This window comes from Dendrobates tinctorius, unplaced genomic scaffold (assembly GCF_039654945.1).
Source record: "Dendrobates tinctorius isolate UK_male_01 unplaced genomic scaffold, ASM3965494v1 ptg000157l, whole genome shotgun sequence".
Classification (NCBI taxonomy): Eukaryota; Metazoa; Chordata; class Amphibia; order Anura; family Dendrobatidae; genus Dendrobates; species Dendrobates tinctorius.
The window spans coordinates 14,196,814-14,218,861 of NW_027361824.1; the positions used below are offsets into that span (position 1 = coordinate 14,196,814).

General features: G+C 44.0%; 1 protein-coding gene across 2 annotated transcripts in view; it reads left to right on the forward strand.

Annotated features, from left to right (window-relative positions):
- The window catches only part of UVRAG (UV radiation resistance associated), a 91,356-nt gene extending 80,053 nt beyond the window's left edge, over window positions 1-11,303 (forward strand). For both annotated transcript variants that reach the window (XR_012220658.1, XR_012220659.1), the window contains 2 exons: window positions 10,169-10,290; window positions 11,153-11,303. The gene's annotated coding sequence lies outside the window, so the exon portion shown is untranslated. The remainder of the gene's footprint in view (window positions 1-10,168; window positions 10,291-11,152) is intronic.
- The last annotated feature ends 10,745 nt before the right edge of the window (window positions 11,304-22,048 follow it).

Here is a 22,048-nt window from a genome sequence, read left to right on the forward strand (position 1 = left end):
TTGTGCAGCATTATATGGGGTGTATTTTGTATGGAGCATCTTATGGGGCCATCATGAACTTTATGGAGCATTATATGGGGCTCCTGATTCAATATGGATATTCAAAAACCTTTAACCTACTGATGTCTCAATTAATTTTACTTTTATTGGTATCTATTTTTATTTTTGAAATTTACCAGTAGCTGCTACATTTTCCACCCTCGGCTTATACGCGAGTCAATAAGTTTTCCCAGTTTTTTGTGGCAAATTTAGGGGGGGTCGGCTTATACACGGGTCGGTAATTCTAGGAGCTTTTCGCGATTTCATCTCCATCCATACTGCGCACTAGAATGGATTTCAAAGGTGCCACCCGCACTGTCCATTACTGCCTCCTGTGTTTGTACCAGCAGACTGCATCTCGGATGTCACTAAGACACTGCTTCGCGGGATGGTGTTAGTGGTTGTAGCTGGACTAATTCGGCTTTAAATGGTCGCAGTTACGTAAGATTTATTGATGTTTCTTATACATACTTATCAGCACAATCTTTTTACACTTACAAGCCACCATTTTCTCCCTTGCCTCAAGAATTCAGGTCAGCCTTGGTCAAAATAGGCTGCCAGCTCACTAAGTAATCAGATAACAGTTACTTATTAAAGTCCAAGGAGAGGCAAGGACGGAGCAAAGTGAGAACTGTTGTCTAGTAAGTGTTTATCTCACTACACTATTGCATTCACAGCTACACTGCTCTGTACCGCTGTATGTCATCAACTGTGCTTTCTTCTAATAAACAACTCGCCTCAGAGCTGGATTCACATCAACGCTGCATACTACTGCTGTCCACTGTCCTGCCTGCCAGTCAACATTTAGCTGACCTCAGAATGGCATACGCATCAATCCTGCTTGGTACTGCTGTACAATGTCCACCGTGCTTCCTTCTAGTAAACATTTAGGTGACCTCAGCTCAGTACTGCTAATATCCCCCATGCACCAGCTTCTGAATGTGCGCTATTCATTGGCAAAGGAGCAGGGATGTCTCATGTTTGCATAGTATAGGAGACATCATAGCAGCTAGTCTGCACCCACCAGCTCAGAGACAACTGAAAATTAGAGCTGGAACTGACCGAAGAGAAAATAGGTGAAAGTGCAGGATGAAAAGTAAGGAAAAAAAGCAAGTAATGTGATTATGATTGCAGTTGTACATAACAAAGGTGAAATCTAGCGGAGGCTTTGGATGTGTTTGGAGTATAACCTATATTGTACATCACATGCTGTGAGCTGTAGATTAATTTTAGCAGGACTATAGCGGGGGCTGGTGTAACATCCTAAAGAAGTAAAGGTTTGTACGTCACCTATAGGAGACCCTTGGCTGAGAAAAAAATATTAAAATTTGAGATTTTCCTGAGAAAAAAAAAGTGTCTGTCTTTTTACAAGATCACATGTGATTTCACAATGCACATTTTTTCTCGTTGCCCATGCTTTACGACCTCAGCAAAAAACGCTCCGTAAACTTCTCGCAGGCGCCTCGGAGGATTTATTTTTAAGTCAAAAGAAACTCTGGAAAACTGTAAAGCTCCTTTCCACATCAGCGGCACAAGGTCATCCGGGGTCTGCAGACGTCTCCTGTAACGTTTCATCGGTGCTGGCATTTTCATTGCTGTCATTTTTTTGAGAATGTCCAATGGTCGGACAAATGCAGCTCGAGCCACAAGAAACATTTCCCAGCAACGTCCGAGAGGCCGATAGCGGGAGTCACAGGATGAGGGTGTTTACCCCGCGTGTCAGAACCTACTTAGAAAACCAGAGAAAGAAGTCCAGCTCCGGTGGAGCCACAAGACTTCTTCAAAATCAGCAAGTTCTCGTGTTGTTTCAGGGTGATGAACATAGACCTCGTTGTGTTTGGGTTGGTTGCTGGAGATGAGAAGATTCAGAGTCTTACCTCGGATCATGATGTGCTGAGGGTCGGCCAAGAACATGTTCAAGAAAACCAGACATTATCCAACCCATGTATACAGTACCTTAAAAAAGTATTCATGCCCAAGAACTTTTCCACATTTTTTCACGTTACACCCACAAACCTTATTGAGATTTTCTACGATAGCAACACAAGGTAGCAAGCATTTCTAAAGTATAAAGCAAATGCTATGAGGTTTTGTAATTATTTTAAAAATATAACTCTTAAAATTGAGACATCCTGTCACGAACATTGTGTGAAGACTAAGTGCAACACCAAGGGCTAAGGGGAAAGGAGCCCAACACTAGGGAATAGGGGAGACACCATGACAGATCTAATAGCATCCTGCCTACACTACCGTCCCTATATTGGTTACACACCAATCGCCAAGTAGGAAACCTAAGCCCTGTATATCCATAGACCTAGGCCCTGAATAGGGAAGGGGGTGGATGAGCACTGATCAGTCCCCAATGAACACTAAAAAGAAGGGAGACAAACAAGGGGGAAAAACTTAGCTTGAGCAAACACCAGAAAGGTAGCACCAAAGTCCTCAAAGAGCGCCAGAGAGGAAGTAAGAAGATTGCTATAGCTCCAAGCCTTCACAAGGGAAAATGTGAATATCACCGGCAACTCCCTGAAGCAAACTGAGAGTCTATAAACACCTATGTCCAGGTGTGTCAATTAGAGCTGGAGGGAGTTTGCCACTGGGTCCAAAAGTCAGAGGGATTAAGAAGGCATCTGCAATGACAAGCGCAGAGATCTGCAGCCAGATGCAGAACGACAGTCTGTAGCATCTGACACACCTGTGACACCGACATTTGTATTCAGCCTCTGTCCTCTGATAGCCCTAAATAAAATCCTGAGTGACCAATTGCCTCCAGAAGGCACATAATTCGTACATTGAGTCCACATAGGAGTAATTTCTTCTCAGTATAACTACAGGTGTTCTGTGAAGGCTTTAGAGCTTTGTGTAAGAACATTAGGGATCAAACCGCATCATGAAAACCAAGGAGCCCACCAGACCGATCAGGGATAAAGTTATGGAGAAAAGCAGGGTTAGATTATAAAAAAAAAATAATCCAATTTCTGAACATCTCACAGAGAACTGTTCAATCCATCATCCAAAAATGGAAGGCAGGAGTATGGCACGACTACAAACCTACCAAGATATGGCTGGCCACCTAAACATCCCAAGCAAGGAGAGCATTACTTAGAAAAGCTGGCAAAAGGCACATGGTCACTGTGGAGGAGATGCAAAGATCCAGAGCTCAGGTGGGAAATCTATCCACAGGACAACTATTAGGCTGGGGTCACACTTGCAACTGCAGTGTGAAAAACTTGCATCAATACCCAGCACTGCTGCTGGCACTCTGGACCGGAGTGTGCGGCTGCATGTATTTGTATATAATCAGATTTGGCTCTTGTGGACTGAATGTCCTCCTGCCTATGGACGGAGAAGAGAGTTAACATTCTTTTTACTCTGCGGCTCACATAGTCCATTATTTAGGACGCCGGGGTCACACTTGCGAGTTCAATGCGAGAAACTCACGCTCCAATACCCGGCACTGCCTCTGGCACTCGGGATCGGAGTGTGCGGCTGTATGTGTATCTATGCAGCTGAGCGCTCTGGTCCAGAGTGTCGGTGGCAGTGCCGGGTATTCAGGTGAAAGACTCGCACAAGTTTCTCGCATTGCACTCGCAAGTGTGACCCCGGCCTCCTAAATAATGGACTATGTGAGCAGCAGAGTAAAAAGAATGTTAACTCTCTTCTCCGTCCATAGGCAGGAGGACATTCAGTCCACAAGAGCCAAATCTGATTATATACAATATTTTAAGAAATGATTGCGGCGGCGGGTGTCGTATTGGCAGTAGCCCTTTAAGGGACGCCGCTGATCACATTATTGCCGCTGATCACATTATTGCTCGCTGATCACATTATTGCTCGCCGTCCATGTGTGACCTGGATCCTTTTTATAAACTGCAGATGGAGCGGCTACAATGAGTTTATTATAGAAAGGAAACCTGACGATGAATATAATATTTAATAAGACGGAGATTAGAAGTTCAGCCTGTGCCCCGGGGTGACAACATGGAAGGCTTATTAGCGAAATGTCAGCTCTCCCCGATCACCGGCGAGAAATTCTGACGCATTTCACATGTCGATCAGAGGTGACAAACCCCCCCATATATATGAGGGCGACACATGGAAGAAACGGACAGGACGCCTCTGTTATATGGGGGGTCCATGCCAGCGCCCCTCTAACAGCAGCGGTTTATACATGCGTTATACAAGAGGTATTACAATGACTGGTCCAGGACTCTGTGTCGTCTTCTTGATTTCTGTGGCCGAGCCAGGAGTCCCTACAGCGGGAGTAAGGAGTATAAGAGCCAGAGAATTAAAGGGATTGTCCATATATCATAAAATAGAAAAAGAGAAACGGAAAGTAAGCGGGCGATTCATTGCAACAGACTGGGTATAAAAAGCATCTACCGCTCTGGAGGGCTTATGTCCGGTCACACTCCTCTATCTGCCTACTAAATCAACTGATCAACAAAGCTTTGATCCGTGACTGCAGCTCACCTGTCTATAGGGGGTCAGCAGTAGTCAGAAACACACCACTTGTCTTTTCAAGCTGCTGCAATGTCTAACCCTCCTACTTTACACTGCAACTCTGTTCAGATTGCATACACTAAATAGTAACATAGTAATTAAGGTTGAAGGGAGACTTTAAGTCCATCTAGTTCAACCCATATCCTATCCTAACTTGCCCTAACATGTTGATCCAGAGGAAGGCAAAAAAACCCCATGTGGCAACAGTAAGCTTCACATTGGGGAAAAAAATTCCTTCCCGACTCCACATACGGCAATCAGACTAGCTCCCTGGATCAACGCAATATTAAGGAGACTAGTGTATATACCCTGTAATATTATACTTTTCAAGAAAGGCATCCAGTCCCTTCTTAAATTTTAGTAGTGAATCACTCATTACAACATCATATGGCAGAGAGTTCCATAGTCTCACTGCTCTTACAGTAAAGAATCCGCGTCTGTGAGTATGCTTAAACCTTCTTTCCTCCAGACGTAGAGGATGCCCCCTTGTCCCCGTCACAGGTCTAAGAGTAAAAAGATCATTAGAAAGGTCTTTGTATTGTCCCCACATATATTTATACATTGTAATAAGATCACCCCTAAGCCTTCGATTCTCCAAACTAAATAACCCCAAGTGTAATAACCTGTCTTGGTATTGCAGACCCCCTAGTTCCCTAATAACCTTGGTCGCTCTTCTCTGCACCCGCTCCATTTCAGCTATGTCTTTCTTATACACCGGAGACCAGAACTGTACACAGTATTCTAAGTGTGGTCGCACTAGTGACTTATATAGAGGTAAAATTATGTTCTCCTCATGAGCATCTATGCCTCTTTTAATGCATCCCATTATTTTATTTGCCTTTGCAGCAGCTGCTTGACTCTGGCCACTAAATGTGAGTTTGTCGTCCACCCATACACCCAGGTCTTTTTCAGTGACTGTTTTGCCCAGTGTTTTACAATTAAGCACATAATTATACAACTTGTTCGTTCTACCCAAGTGCATGACCTTACATTTATCCCCATTAAAGCTCATTTGCCATTTATCAGCCCAAGCTTCTAGTTTACATAAATCCTCCTGTAATATAAAATTGTCCTCCTCTGTATTAATTACCCTGCAGAGTTTAGTGTCATCTGCAAATATTGAAATTCTACTCTCTATGCCCCCTACAAGGTCATTAATAAATATGTTAAAAAGAAGCGGGCCCAAAACTGACCCCTGTGGTACCCCACTGCTAACCGTGACCCAGTCCGAGTGTGCTCCATTAATAACCACCCTTTGTTTCCTATCCCTGAGCCAGCTCTTAACCCACCTACACATATTTTCCCCTATCCCCATTGTTCTCATTTTATGTATCAACCTTTTGTGTGGCACAGTATCAAAAGCTTTTGAAAAGTCCATGTACACCACGTCCACTGCATTCCCTTGGTCCAGTCCGGAACTTACCTCTTCATAAAAGCTTATCAGATTAGTCTGACAGGAACGGTCTCTTGTAAACCCATGTTGATATTGGGTCAGAAGGTTATTCTTCTCCAGATACTCCAGTATAGTATCTCTTAGAAAACCCTCCAGGATTTTACCCACAGTTGAGGTTAAACTTACAGGCCTATAATTTCCAAGTTCAGTTTTTGTCCCCTTTTTGAATATTGGCACCACATTTGCTATACGCCAGTCCTGTGGCACAGACCCTGTTATTATGGAATCTTTAAAGATTAAAAATAGTGGTCTATCAATGACTGTGCTTAATTCCTGCAGTACTCGGGGGTGTATCCCATCCGGGCCCGGGGATTTGTCAATTTTAGTGATTTGTAGACGCCGCCGTACTTCCTGCTGGGTTAAGCAGGTGACATTTAATGGAGAATTTTTATCCCTGATCATGTTATCCATCATGGGATTTTCTTGTGTAAATACTGTTGAAAAAAAGTCATTTAGCATATTGGCTTTTTCCTCATCCTCATCCACCATTTCACCCAGACTATTTTTAAGGGGACCAACACTATCATTTTTTAGCTTCTTACTATTTATGTAGTTAAAGAATATTTTGGGATTATTTTTACTTTCTCTGGCAATGAGTCTCTCTGTCTCAATCTTTGCTGTCTTGATTTGCTTTTTACAGAATTTATTTAATCTTCTGTATTTATTTAATGCCTCATCACTACCTACTTGCTTTAATTCTCTAAATGCTTTATTTTTATCTCTTATTGCGCCCCTTACAGCTCTATTTAGCCATAGTGGTTTCCTCCTATTTCTCGCATGTTTATTCCCATACGGTATATATTGTGCACAGATCCTATTCAGGATGCTAATAAACGTCTCCCATTTTCTTTGTGTATTTTTATGTCTCAGGATATCGTCCCAGTTAATTGCACCAAGATCATCTCTCATCCGTTGGAAATTTGCCTTCCTGAAGTTTAGTGTCCTTGTAACCCCTCTACTACACATCTTATTAAAGGATACATGAAAACTTATTAATTTGTGATCACTATTACCCTAGTGACCCCCAACCCTTACATTTGATATGCGGTCTGGCCTGTTGGATAATATTAGGTCTAGCAGTGCCCCCCTCTTGTTGGGTCCTGAACCAGTTGTGAAAGGTAATGGTCTCTCATAGTAGTCAAAAACCTATTACCTTTGCTGGAACTGCAGGTTTCGGTTCCCCAATGTATTTCAGGGTAGTTGAAGTCCCCCATAATAATGACTTCTCCTTGAGACGCTGCTTCATCTATTTGCTTTATGAGGATATTCTCTGTAGCTTCCATTATTTTTGGAGATTTATAACAAACCCCTATCAGTAATTTATTATTTTTCCCCCCTCCCCTTATCTCTACCCACAGGGACTCTACATTTTCATTAGATTCATATATATTATCACGAAGGATGGGTTTTAAGGATGATTTTACATATAAACACACGCCTCCCCCTCGCTTATTTGTACGGTCATTTCTGAACAGACTATAGCCCTGTAAATTAACCGCCCAGTCATGGCTCTCGTCCAGCCATGTCTCAGATATCCCCACCATGTCATAATTATGTTCCAACAACATTAACTCCAATTCCTCCATTTTGTTGGCGAGACTTCTGGCATTAGTATACATGCACTTTATGTATCTCTCTGTACCTCTATTCTTTCTTAAATTATTAACTGTTCTAACCCCACCCCCCATGCCACCCCCACCCCCAATGTCATTATTTGTGCCCAGGTCTCTAGCTGCACTGTCTTCCCCTCCTATAAAAGGAATACCCTCCCCCCCCGTCCCTAGTTTAAACACTCCTCCAACCTTCTAGCCATTTTCTCCCCCAGCACAGCGGCACCCTCCCCATTGAGGTGCAGCCCGTCCCTAGCGTAGAACCTGTAGCCAACTGAGAAGTCGGCCCAGTTCTGCAGGAACCCAAACCCCTCCTTCCTACACCAATTCCTGAGCCACTTATTAACCTCCCTAATCTCCCGTTGCCTCTCTGGCGTGGCACGTGGTACAGGAAGTATTTCCGAAAATACCACCTTGGAGGTCCTTGCTTTAAGCTTACAGCCTAATTCCCTGAAATCATCTTTAAGGACCTTCCACCTACCTCTAACTTTGTCATTTGTGCCAATGTGCACCATGACCGCTGGATCCTCACCAGCCCCTCCCAGTAATCTGTCAACCCGATCAGCGATGTGTCGGACTCGAGCGCCAGGTAGGCAGCACACCGTTCGACGATCCCTGTCTTTGTGACAGATTGCCCTATCTGTTCCCCTAATAATTGAGTCTCCCACTACCAGAACCTGTCTAGCCTGCCCTGCTCTCCTTTTTCCCCCCTTACTGGAGAAGACACTCCTCCGGCTTTCAGAGGACATGCCTTGCTGCAGCAGTGCTACTCCTGCACTAACACTCCCCTCATCTGCCAACTTAGCAAACTTATTGGGGTGTGCCAGATCAGGACTAGCCTCCCTGGTGCTCTTCCCTCTACCCCGCCTTCTGTCACCCAGCTAGCTGCTTCATTGTCCTGCAGCTCCAACCTAGCATCCCCCCCTCATCTATCCCATTGAGCGTCTGCTCAGTGAGCAGAAGACTCCTTTCCATATTGTCTATGGATCTCAGTGTTGCCAGCTGCACATTTAGATCCAGTATCTGGGCTTCCAAATGCACAACGTGCTCACATCTCGCACAGCAGTATGCACCCTCGACCGGCTGGTCAAGGATTTCATACATGCGGCATGACGTGCACTGGATGGCATTGGCAATAGTGGAGCACATCCTAATGGGGATTGCACCAGACAATAAGATAAGCAAAAATAAATAAATAAAAAAAAAAAAAAAAAGTATTACTATAACAGCAATTCAGTAAGACCTCCCTTGGAAACTCTCTGAATCTAAAGTCACTGAATTTCAAGTCACACACTTACCACAGTTCGCACTTACACTCAGGTCACACTCAGCTCGTTCACACTCGCTCAGGAAGAAGATTTAAAAGAGTTTTTTTTTTTTTGTTTTTTTTTTCCCCTTTCACCAGCACACCACCTTGCTGCTCAATGCACTTCCAAAAAAATGATACTTAATATGCTAATTAGATGCATGGTGCAGTCTGGGCGTGGCCAAGATGCTTAGTGCCCTCTTCTAAACCACAGATATTTCCATGTCTCTGCCGCCTTCAATAGTGATCGACAGCGTTCACCTTCCTGCAGCGAGAATTGTCTGCAGAGAAAGCTCAGTCAAGCCAATGTTGGCAACCATTAAATGAGGCATCATCATCAGTGAGCGGAGAGCTGTGCCGAGCCTCTTGACCATTTATTTTCAGGTTTAATTTTAAAATCATTCTGCAAATGCAATAGATTATTGTGATTAAAAAAAAAAGTAAAATTGTTTTACCGTTTCTTTTCTAAGTTTATGAAGTTAAAATAATAGTTTGTGGCGGATTTTTTTTTTTTTAGAATAACTTATTTTTTTTCATTAATGAGCTGTGTGTCAGCACTTGGTATAGCATAAATCAAACATTGCTATAATATATAGTATTTTAGGCTATTTATGAGTTTTCCTATGTATTTATTCCATTTTTTTTGTGGTGCATGTAGGGGAGGCGAGTGATAAAACAAGCACCCCTACCCACGATGCATCCACAATATTTTTACCTTTTTATTTATTTTCTGTTTTATTTTATTGTGGGGATATTTTCCATTTTTTTTTCACAAGTGTTTTTACTGTACTTTTTTTTGTTAACCATCCCTCCACAACATTATTTATTTTTTCATTAACTGTTAATGTGGTTTTTTTTTAATTAATTTAAATTTTTTTTATATAAGGAAAAATAAAAAGTATTTTTTTATTTTATTTTTTTAATTTCTTTTAACATGAGCATTTAAAGAACACTGAACATTTCCCTTTTATTAATTCTGTTTAAATGTTTTTATTTTTTTTCATTTCCTCTTAATGCAGTTTTTTTTTTTTTTTTAAATGTAAATATTTTTATATATGTGGAAAAATAAAAAGTATTTTTTAAATTTTTTCATTTATTTTTTAAGAGGAGGATTTGATAAAATCAGTGAAGATTTACCTTTTATTTATTTTATTTATAGCGATTTGCATATTCCGTGATTTCATAATACTGTGATGTCACGGCGTGTGTCATGAACATTCTATTTGGAATCCTGACTTCAGTCTTGTTCCGCTCCAGACCACGAAAAGGATAACATCGCAATATCAACATGGCGTCTCGGAGATATAGAAGCGCGCCAAGACGTCGCCGCAGAATCAGGAGAAGGAATCACAGTAGTCACCGCGTGAGCCGTAGAACAGGTAAAGATCAAAATCCAAATCCCCCCACTCCCCAAATAGGAGGCAAAACATTTTGTTGAGCCATTGGGTTGAGCAATATGGCCACCAAAAGAGAAAAACAAAACACTATGCTGCCCTCTTTCGCTCATCTACTAACTGGACAGATACTTGGGAAAGCTAGGAGTGAATCCAATAGATATAATGGCAGTCATCATTGTAGTTATGCTAACGTTCCCCTCAAAAAAACAGTTATGGACAAAGCAGGATCCTAGGGGGCGGAGCATACCACCAGCATTCTCTTTTAAGCATTCATTGGTTGCTTATATCATGCTCCGCCCCCTCGGGGACCTCATTTATCAAGCCAACAGGCTTTGTAGCCCGTAGCAACCAACCATAACGCAGTCCAAGAAAAGCTGATATTTGGTTGGTTGCTATAGGCAACAAGACCAGTTTTGTTTTCCAAATGAGTAAGCATTACCAATATTTCTAAGTCCTGAATCTTAGCGGTCAAAATCTAACCCCAAGACACTTTGGGTGTGCAAAAACCGTGTGGGTTTTTTTTTTGGCTTTAACGGTCCTGCCAAAATGGTGACTGGTACTAAGCAAACTAAGGTAAGTGCAGCAGGATATATGCTATAAACGTAAATTGTGTTGTTGCCCATAGCAACCAGCCACAATGCAGCATTCCGAGCCACTTTAGAAGTAAAGCTGAGATGTGATTGGCTGCTGCGGGCAACAAGTTTACCCTAAATCAGGCCTAGCGAGTCCTCGATGCTCCTTTAAAAGACGGCTGAACAGAATTTTTAACATTTCGGGATATTTCTAGATTTTGAGAGGAAATTATGTAGAGGCTGAATGTGATCTCACCTTTTTCTGTTCGCAGTTCACAGACACCGGCATCGCCATTACTAAAGCCGACGGCTGGGAAGCGAGAAGGGGATGTCTCCCGCTAGCGACGGCTCTGAGCAAGCATCACAATAAAATCCGTAACCATCGTTACAGCGGTCGGAGATAAATGGACACGTGGAGCAGAATTTGGCGTCCTGTGATTATTTTAGGACGCGCCGTTTTCTACCCGATATTCACAATGAATCCCCCTTGTATGATCCTCACTAATGGGCGTGCACCCACCATGCACGAGCCGCAATGGATGCCGGCAGGGCCGCTATCAGGGCATAACTGCCCTTACTGGCATATGGGGCCCGATGAGCAGAGGGGACCCGCAGCGGAACCCCTCTGTTCTGCTCATCGGGCCCCAGTGGCAGGATCCTGACGCTTCAGTAACTGATTGCGCGTCCTTCGATGTCAACAGCCGCCAGCCAATCACAGGCCAGCTGCTGACGTCTGCACACACGTCACTGTCATACGCGTAACGACGCTGTGTGCCTCATCTGAGTCGGAGAGGAGGCCACCGCTGGAGCTCCGCCAGGTAGAGAGACATCTTTTTATTTTATAAAGCCGCGGTATGGGTCATATTAAACCGGTATGGGGGTGGGGGGAGGGAAAGGGGCTGCATTATACTATGGGGGTGTATTATACTACTATGGGGCTGCATTATACTATGGGGGTGTATTATACTACTATGGGGCTGCATTATACTATGGGGGTGTATTATACTACTATGGGGCTGCATTATACTATGGGGGTGTATTATACTACTATGGGGCAGCATTTTACTATGGGGGTGTATTATACTACTATGGGGCTGCATTATACTATTGGGGTGTATTATACTACTATGGGGCTGCATTATACTATGGGGGTGTATTATACTACTATGGGGCTGCATTATACTACTATGGGGCATTAAGAAGAAATAAAGATGTGCACACAGCTATCAAGGGAGCAGGGTGCAAGCTGAACTGGATAAATCCGCAATCAATAGAAATGTTAAAAGAGCTGCACTCAAATTGTTTGCAGAAAATTTTTTAATATACGTAAAAAAAAAAAAATTTACATCACGTGAAAAAGGAAAAAAATGATTTCAACTTGTGTGGCAAAAGAATCAAAAAGCGTGTGACGTTTCGACCATGTATGGTCTTTCTCAAATGACGCTGAAAGACAAATAAACGTGTATAAGTAATGAGATATATACAAATATGCAAATTTTAAATATATACAATGGAGACAGTCATTTCTATATACAGGCATTGAAAAACAAGGATAAAGAAAAAAGACAATGCTGTGAGATCACATACCACGCCAGTTAGTTGTCATTCATAATTCAATTTAAAAGTACTGAACCAAGGGAAAAGTGAAGGAGGAAAAAATATAGGACACAGGAGCTTGCAACCAAAGTATTAGTATACTTGTAATATTAGTATGTAAATGTATATAGTCACAGGGTGTAAGATCACTGTAAGATACTCACCTAATACTGATTCAAAAAAGGGAGAATAGTTTCATAGTTATCAAAGGCCATATAATGCAGGGACCACCTAAAGCGAATACTAGCCATTGGTGTTCAGTGTTCAGGGAAGTGCAGTCCAGCACTCTGCATGGCAATGTGCCAGGGCGCATATTTCAGCGCAAGGTAGGCTGTGTGTGCACATTGGTGGCAGTGGAGCCATATATGAGGAGTCTGGAGCGGTAAACTCCGGCATCTGTGAACCGGAAGTGACTGTATCAGAGAGAGGCTTGGATAGTCAAATGGATGGGTAATATCGCTAGATTTTATAATGTTCGAGCAGGCAGCACAACTTAGACAGGGGAATGTGCCAGTCTGTTTGGACCCTATGAAGGTTTGTGCTGCATGTTGAGAACCTCCTATGTCTGCCCTCACCAGTTGATCCTTAAGGTTACGGGGCCTACGAGTGCACATTAATGCTGGATTTTTAAAAGCCTTGATTTGTGGGTAGGCTTTATTAAGGAGAGGCCATTGTCATCTTATAATATTGTAAATCTTAGGCATGACGGGCTATGGGGCTGCATTACACCGCTATGGTATATATAATGTCACTGGTGATTAATGTATTACCTGTACACTGATACTATATACAGAGCTCCTGTGTATAATGTCACATGGGGTCACTGTATTACCTTTACACTATGCACTATATACAGAGCTCCTGTGTATAATGTCACTGGTGATCGCTGTATTACCTGTACACTGACACTATATACAGAGCTCCTGTGTGTAATGTCACCGGTGATCACTGTATTACCTGTACACTATATACAGAGCTCCTGTGTGTAATGTCACTGGTGATCACTGTATTACCTGTACACTATACACTATATACAGAGCTCCTGTGTATAATGTCACTGGTGATCGCTGTATTACCTGTACACTGACACTATATACAGAGCTCCTGTGTATAATGTCACTGGTGATCACTATTACCTGTACACTATACACTATATACAGAGCTCCTGTGTATGTCACTGGTGATCACTGTATTACCTGTACACTAAACACTATATACAGAGCTCCTGTGTATAATGTCACTGGTGATCACTGTATTACCTGTACACTCAGACCACAAGCCCATACTAGGGAGCAGCCTGTCTGAATCCTGTTCATATTAGACACTGTTCACATATTCAGGTTTTTAATACATTAGATAGGGACTGCTTCAATAGGGGTTACCTTGACGTGGTGGAGCAGCTTGGTGTACATTTTTTGCGCAAAAAAACGTATCGACTAAATACCCTGTATTTGTTATCCAGCACTTGCTGATTACTGCCATTTTTTATTGCAGAGTATTTTGCAAATCTGTCATTCTGTGTTTTCTTGTATATACAGAGCTCCTGTGTATAATGTCACTGATGATCCCTGTATTATCTGTACACTATACACTATGTACAGAGCTCCTGTATATAATGTCACTGATCTTTGTATTACCTGTACACTATACAGTATATACAGAGCTCCTGTTTATAATGTCACCGGTGATCACTGTATTACCTGTACACTGACACTATATACAGAGCTCCTGTTTATAATGTCACTGGTGATCCCTGTATTACCTGTACCTTGACACTATATACAGAGCTCCTGTGTATAATGTCACTGGTGACCACTATTATCTGTACACTATCTCTATATATAAAACTGAATGTATGTATGTGTGTATCACTAACCATTCACGAAGCATCTTTCATTTCACCAGAACTGTTCAAAAGAAACTGAGCTGTGATTGGTTGCTATGAGCAACAGTTTTCCTTGCAACCAATCACTAAGCAGCTCTCATTTCACCAGAGCTGGTTAAAAGAAGCTGAGCTGTGATTGGTTGCTATGAGCAAGTTTTCCCACTTGACAACGCCTCAGCAGACACTGACATGATGGGAGAAATCTAGCATCCCCAGGAACATAAGCTCCCAGCCATTGTCTGCCCCAGAAAGGAGCAGAGAGCACATGACAGAAATGAATCCCCCCCTCCCTGCACATATCCCCATCACACATCCTCCAACCCATAGGCACATCACCCCTCTTAAAGGGATCATTGGTATGGAAGTCAGAGCAAATCCATCCAGCGCTTTGGTTTTGACCCCAGGCCTCTCTTAAAGGGATCCCCGGTATGGAAGTTAGGACCGTTCCACTCAGCTCTGTGGTTCTGACTCCAGGGTCTCTTAAAGGGATCATTGGTATGGAAGTTAGGGCAAATCCACTCTGCGCTTTGGTACTGACCCCAAGCCCTTCTTAAAGGGATCTCCAGTATGGAAGTCAGAGCAATTGCCTGCAAATGCTCTGGTACTGACCCCAGACTATCTTAAAGGGATCCCCGGTATGGAAGTAAGGCAAATCCACTCAGCGCTCTGGTTCTGACCCCAGGCCTCTCTTAAAGGGATCTCCAGTATGGAAATTAGGCTGGAGTCACACACAACGAATAAAAAATCAGTCCCATTTTAACGGTCCGAAATCGCACAAAGGTATCTTAACCAGTGATGCGTTTTTGATGCGATTTTTCTTCATTGATGCGATTTTAATCGCATGTAAGGATCCGTTTGACATCCGTCTGGCGAGATTTTCTCGCAGGATAGCTAAATGGACATATAATGGAGCCCAATGACAGGTTTCCCCACACAAACGAATTAATAGCTCTAGACACATTAAATATATATATATATTTTATACATGTTATAGAGACACATTTATATATATATCTAATTCATACAGTTCTTAATTGCAGAATAGCCACAGAAACATTAGCCGACTTTTGTATAACATTCTCCTGCCCGACATGAAATGACACATGCTTTACATATAGTTAACCATTTCATTTCATGTTTTTTTTTTTATATCTATCACTATTAATTATGTGAGGGCTTGTGGGTAAAATTTTGGAGTTGTAGGGGTTCATTTAAGGGGTTAATTTGTTGTATTAAATTGCGGGGACTCCCTGCAGCCTCAGTGATGTCAGCGGGAGTCCCCGCAATTTAATACAACGAATTAACCCCTTAAATGAACCCCTACAACTCCAAAATTTTACCCACAAGCCCTCACATAATTAATAGTGATAGATATAAAAAAAAAACATGAAATGGTTAACTATATGTAAAGCATGTGTCATTTCATGTCGGGCAGGAGAATGTTATACAAAAGCCGGCTAATGTGTCATCGGCTATTCTGCTATGATGAACTGTATGAATTTGTAATATATATATAAATGTGTCTATGACATGTATGAAATATATATATTTATTTAATGTGTCTAGATCTATTAATTTGTTTCTTTATTTAACCGGACACTGTGATTTTACTGTATTTTGGAAAAAAAATTGCCGGCTTTTGGTGCGATTTTATCGCAACTCACACATCGGATCCGATCAAAAATCGCATGATGTGAGCTGCCCCATAGAATAACATTGGGACGAATGCAATGTGATTTTTTTTATCGCATTGCATTCGTCCGTTTTAATCGCCAGTGTGACCCCGGCCTTACGGTAAATCCCTCAGGGCTCTGATTCTCACCCCAGGCTTCTATTAAAGGGATTACTGGTAAGGAAGTCAGGGCAAATCCACTCAGCGCTTTGGTCCTGATGCCAGGATGACGGGATGATGTGGAATATTAGGGGTAGTAGTCCGGTGGCTCTGGCTGACGGGATGATGTGGGATATTAGGGGTAGTAGTCCGGTAGCTCTGGCTGACGGGATGATGTGGGATATTAGGGGTAGTAGTCCGGTAGCTCTGGCTGACGGGATGATGTGGGATATTAGGGGTAGTAGTCCGGTGGCTCTGGCTGACGGGATGATGTGGGATATTAGGGGTAGTAGTCTGGTGGCTCTGGCTGATGGGATGATGTGAGATATTAGGGGTAGTAATCCGGTAGCTCTGGCTGACGGGATGATGTGGGATATTAGTGGTAGTAATCCGGTAGCTCTGGCTGATGGGATGATGTGGGATATTAGTGGTAGTAGTCTGGTGGCTCTGGCTGATGGGATGATGTGGGATATTAGTGGTAGTAGTCCTGTGGCTCTGGCTGATGGGATGATGTGGGATATTAGTGGTAGTAGTCTGGTGGCTCTGGCTGACGGGATGAAGTAGGATATTAGGGGTAGTAGTCCGGTAGCTCTGGCTGATGGGATGATGTGGGATATTAGTGGTAGTAATCCGGTAGCTCTGGCTGACGGGATGATGTGGGATATTAGTGGTAGTAGTCCGGTGGCTCTGGCTGACGGGATGATGTGGGATATTAGGGGTAGTAGTCCGGTAGCTCTGGCTGATGGGATGATGTGGGATATTAGTGGTAGTAGTCCTGTGGCTCTGGCTGACGGGATGATGTGGGATATTAGTGGTAGTAGTCAGGTGGCTCTGGTTGACGGGATGATGTGGGATATTAGGGGTAGTAGTCCGGTGGCTCTGGCTGACGGGATGATGTGGGATATTAGTGGTAGTAGTCCGGTGGCTCTGGCCGACGGGATGATGTGGGATATTAGGGGTAGTAGTCCTGTGGCTCTGGCCGACGGGATGATGTGGGATATTAGGGGTAATAGTCCGGTAGCTCTGGCTGACGGGATGATGTGGGATATTAGGGGTAGTAGTCCGTTGGCTCTGGCTGACGGGATGATGTGGGATATTAGTGGTAGTAATCCGGTAGCTCTGGCTGACGGGATGATGTGGGATATTAGGGGTAGTAGTCCGGTAGCTCTGGCTGATGGGATGATGTGGGATATTAGGGGTAGTAGTCCGGTAGCTCTGGCTGATGGGATGATGTGGGATATTAGTGGTAGTAGTCCGGTGGCTCTGGCTGACGGGATGATGTGGGATATTAGTGGTAGTAGTCCGGTGGCTCTGGCCGACGGGATGATGTGGGATATTAGGGGTAGTAGTCCGGTGGCTCTGGCTGACGGGATGATGTGGGATATTAGGGGTAGTAGTCCGGTGGCTCTGGCTGACGGGATGATGTGGGATATTAGTGGTAGTAGTCCGGTGGCTCTGGCCGACGGGATGATGTGGGATATTAGGGGTAGTAGTCCGGTGGCTCTGGCTGACGGGATGATGTGGGATATTAGTGGTAGTAGTCCGGTAGCTCTGGCTGATGGGATGATGTGGGATATTAGGGGTAGTTGTCCGGTGGCTCTGGCTGACGGGATGATGTGGGATATTAGGGGTAGTAGTCCTGTGGCTCTGGCCGACGGGATGATGTGGGATATTAGGGGTAGTAGTCCGGTGGCTCTGGCTGACGGGATGATGTGGGATATTAGGGGTAGTAGTCCGGTGGCTCTGGCTGACGGGATGATGTGGGATATTAGGGGTAGTAGTCCGGTAGCTCTGGCTGACGGGATGATGTGGGATATTAGTGGTAGTAGTCTGGTGGCTCTGGCTGACGGGATGATGTGGGATATTAGGGGTAATAGTCCGGTGGCTCTGGCTGACGGGATGATGTGGGATATTAGGGGTAGTAGTCCGGTAGCTCTGGCTGATGGGATGATGTGGGATAGTGGGATATTAGGGGTAGTAGTCCGGTAGCTCTGGCTGATGGGATGATGTGGGATATTAGTGGTAGTAGTCTGGTGGCTCTGGCTGACGGGATGATGTGGGATATTAGGGGTAGTAGTCCGGTGGCTCTGGCTGACGGGATGATGTGGGATATTAGTGGTAGTAGTCCGGTGGCTCTGGCTGACTGGATGATGTGGGATATTAGGGGTAGTAGTCCGGTGGCTCTGGCTGACGGGATGATGTGGGATATTAGGGGTAGTAGTCCGGTGGCTCTGGCTGACGGGATGATGTGGGATATTAGGGGTAGTAGTCCGGTGGCTCTGGCTGACGGGATGATGTGGGATATTAGGGGTAGTAGTCCGGTAGCTCTGGCTGACGGGATGATGTGGGATATTAGGGGTAGTAGTCCGGTAGCTCTGGCTGACGGGATGATGTGGGATATTAGGGGTAGTAGTCCGGTAGCTCTGGCTGACGGGATGATGTGGGATATTAGTGGTAGTAGTCTGGTGGCTCTGGCTGACGGGATGATGTGGGATATTAGTGGTAGTAGTCCGGTGGCTCTGGCTGACGGGATGATGTGGGATATTAGGGGTAGTAGTCTGGTAGCTCTGGCTGACGGGATGATGTGGGATATTAGTGGCAGTAGTCCGGTAGGTCTGGCTGATGGGATGATGTGGGATATTATAGTGAATGTGGCTATGCGATATATAGATATCATAATTAGTTATAACTAACCGTAGTTAGTCACTATGCCCGGGCAGCGCCGGGCTCTTCAGCTAGTACACTATATACAGAGCTCCTGTGTATAATGTCACTGGTGATCCCCGTATTATGTGTACACTGACACTCAGAGGTGTAGCTAGCGTTTTAGTTTAGGGGGGTAAAACTTCTGAGTGGGCCTTTAGCCAGGTAACATTGATTATAACTGGGTGACACACCCTAATAGTGGATGTGAGAACCTCAGCAGATGACTGAACTGTTACTGAAAATAATCTCTATAAAAAGACCGATATTGATATTACCATAACATATAAGACTACAGCACAGCTACAGATAGTGACTTACCGCTGACGTTCTTTCTGAAGGAATCAGTCACTTTTCCCGTCTTTTCTATCTGGCCCAGACCGACATGACGACTCCTCCAGCCAGGACTTGGCTACAGAGAATACAACAAAGACAGATTTCACATCTCACATTTTCAGCACTGTCACCAAAAGGACTATTCCCAACCTGCACAAACTCCTCATCCTGCTGATACCCCAATGCTGAGCCGCAGCTGCCGTATGTGTCCCTAATACCGTATTTTTCGGACCATAGGAGGCACGTTTTCCCCCAAAATTTTTGTGAAAATTGGGGTGCGTCTTATGGTCGCAATATACTTACAAATCCTGTGGCGGCGGTCCCGATGCAGCCTCCCTTCCCAGGCTGGTGCGGCTGTGGTGCAGCAGTGTCGGTGCTCTGTGGTGTGGCGGCAGCGGGGCACTGTGCTGTGTGGGGGGCTCGGCCGGTAATTGAATCTGAGCATGTGCCGCCTCTGGCGGCCATCTTTCCGGAGGCGGCCATCACTGTATTACCTGTACACAGACCCTATATACCGAGCTCCTGTGTAACATGTATTATCACATCCAGAAAGTAATAAAACTTAATGCATTTAAAAAAAAAAAATTCTGATAAGAGTAACCCTGACCTACTTTTATACTCCAGTCACATCCAAAGCTGCATTCACAATTCTTCCTCTTTCTTGATGGCCCTTCATTTGCAAAACCTGCTCTCTGCTGACCCTGTTGGACATTGCTGTCCTTGTTTAAAGTGCATAAAGTATCTTAGGCCTGTTTCACACTTCCGTTTTTGACCATCAGTCAAAATCCGCCGTTTTGCAAAAAAACGGATCCGCCATTTTTTTTGGCGGATCCGTTTTTTCCCCATTGATTTGCATTACCGGCGGATCTTGACGGATGGCCATCCGTTGGATCTTTTTTTTTTGAGGATCCGTCAATTTTTTTGCGTCCGCCGAGATGCCTGGACGGACTATTTAGCGTTTTCTGTACTGCAGGATCCGCATCTTTGTAGTGCGCATGCCCGGAGGAATGAAGTCAGGCGGAAATTTAACTCTCTCTCTCCCTCCCCCCCCGAGCTGCGGTTCCTTTAAAATTCTTAATTCGGCGGATCCGTCAAAAAAAACGGACACAAAAAAACTGATGTGTGAAACAGGTCTTAGACTCTAGTCACAGCCAAAGCAGCAGTATCTTTTACTCTATTCACATCCAAAGCTACACACACATAATCCTTCCTATTTTTCATTTTTTAAGTTTTCAGACTGCAAGATTTCCTCCCTACTGGCCCTGTTGGGTATAATTATCCTAATGTAAATTGCAAATAGTATCGTATACACTAGTCACAGCCAAAGCTGCTGTCACAATTCTTCCTGTTTCTTGAATGCCCTCAGTTTGCAAAATCTGCTCTCTGCTGGCCTTCTTGGGCACAGCTGTCCTAATTTAAACTGCAGTAAGTATCCTATACTCCAGCCACAGCAAAAGCAGCGGTATCTTATACTCCAGTCACAGCCAAAGCAGCGCTCAGAATACTCCTGAGTGATAAATGTAGCTAATCTGTTCCCATATTTGCCGTTCAGGAGTCTGGAAAAGCCAGGAGAGGTGGAGCAGAGGCCGATCTGATGTTAATCAGCGCCTTGTAATGGTCTCAGGCCATGTTTGGAGGGCGCTTTGGGGTTGGTTTTGGCGCTGGTGTCCACGGACATGAGCTCAGAGGGTCTGTCATTTCCCCCGGACACGTTTAGTGCGTTCATCTGAAAAATGATTCTTGTTATTTAGCAGAATTCGCGCTCGGAGCAGCGCTCTCCCTTTGATGCTGGATGTGGAGCGCCATTGTTTGACGACACTTTAAAACCTATTTGTCATATTCGCTAATGATCCGAAATACTAACGCTTGTGTAAACAGTGTAACGAGCCGCCAGCGCCTTCTCACCGGGGTCACGTCATTATTCACATGGTAATGTAAACTGCCAGCGAGCCGCCTCCAAAATATGGAACGCACCGCGTCGAGCCCCTGACCACATTCCCAAATAATACCGCCTAATCATCGGCACATAAACAGCACCGCACCCCAGGGACATCACTGCATCCATGGGCAGAAGGAGGCGTCTGACCACATAGCACTAGTACAGCAGATTGCTCCAGTCACATCCAAAGCTGCATCAACCATTCCATCTGTTTTCTGACTCTTCTTGTTATCAGTCATTATACGGGAAGAGGAGGAGGTGAGCTGTGATATCACCTATTGTGAATGATGGATCCTGTGTTATCTACTGTATATAAAGGTGTTATCAGTCATTGTACAGGAGAAGGAGGAGGTGAGCTGTGCCATCACCTATTGTGAATGGTGGGTCCTGTGTTATCTACTGTACAGTTGTGGCCAAAAGTATTGACACCCCTGCAATTTTGCCAGATAATACTCAGTTTCTTCCTGAAAATTATTGTAAACACAAATTCTTTGGTATTATTATCTTCATTTAATTTGTCTTAAATGAAAAAAACACAAAAAGAATTGTCCTAAAGCCAAATTGGATATAATTCCACACCAAACATGAAAAAGAGGGTGGACAAAAGTATTGGCACTGTTCGAAAAATCATGTGATGCTTCCCTAATTTGTGTAATTAACAGCTCCTGTAACTTACCTGTGGCGCCTAACAGGTGTTGGCAATAACTAAATCACACTTGCAGCCAGTTGACATGGATTAAAGTTGACTCAACCTCTGTCCTGTGTCCTTGTGTGTACCACATTGAGCATGGAGAAAAGAAAGAAGGGCAAAGAACAGTCTGAGGACTTGAGAAACCAAATTGTGAGGAAACATGAGCAATCTCAAGGCTACAAGTCCA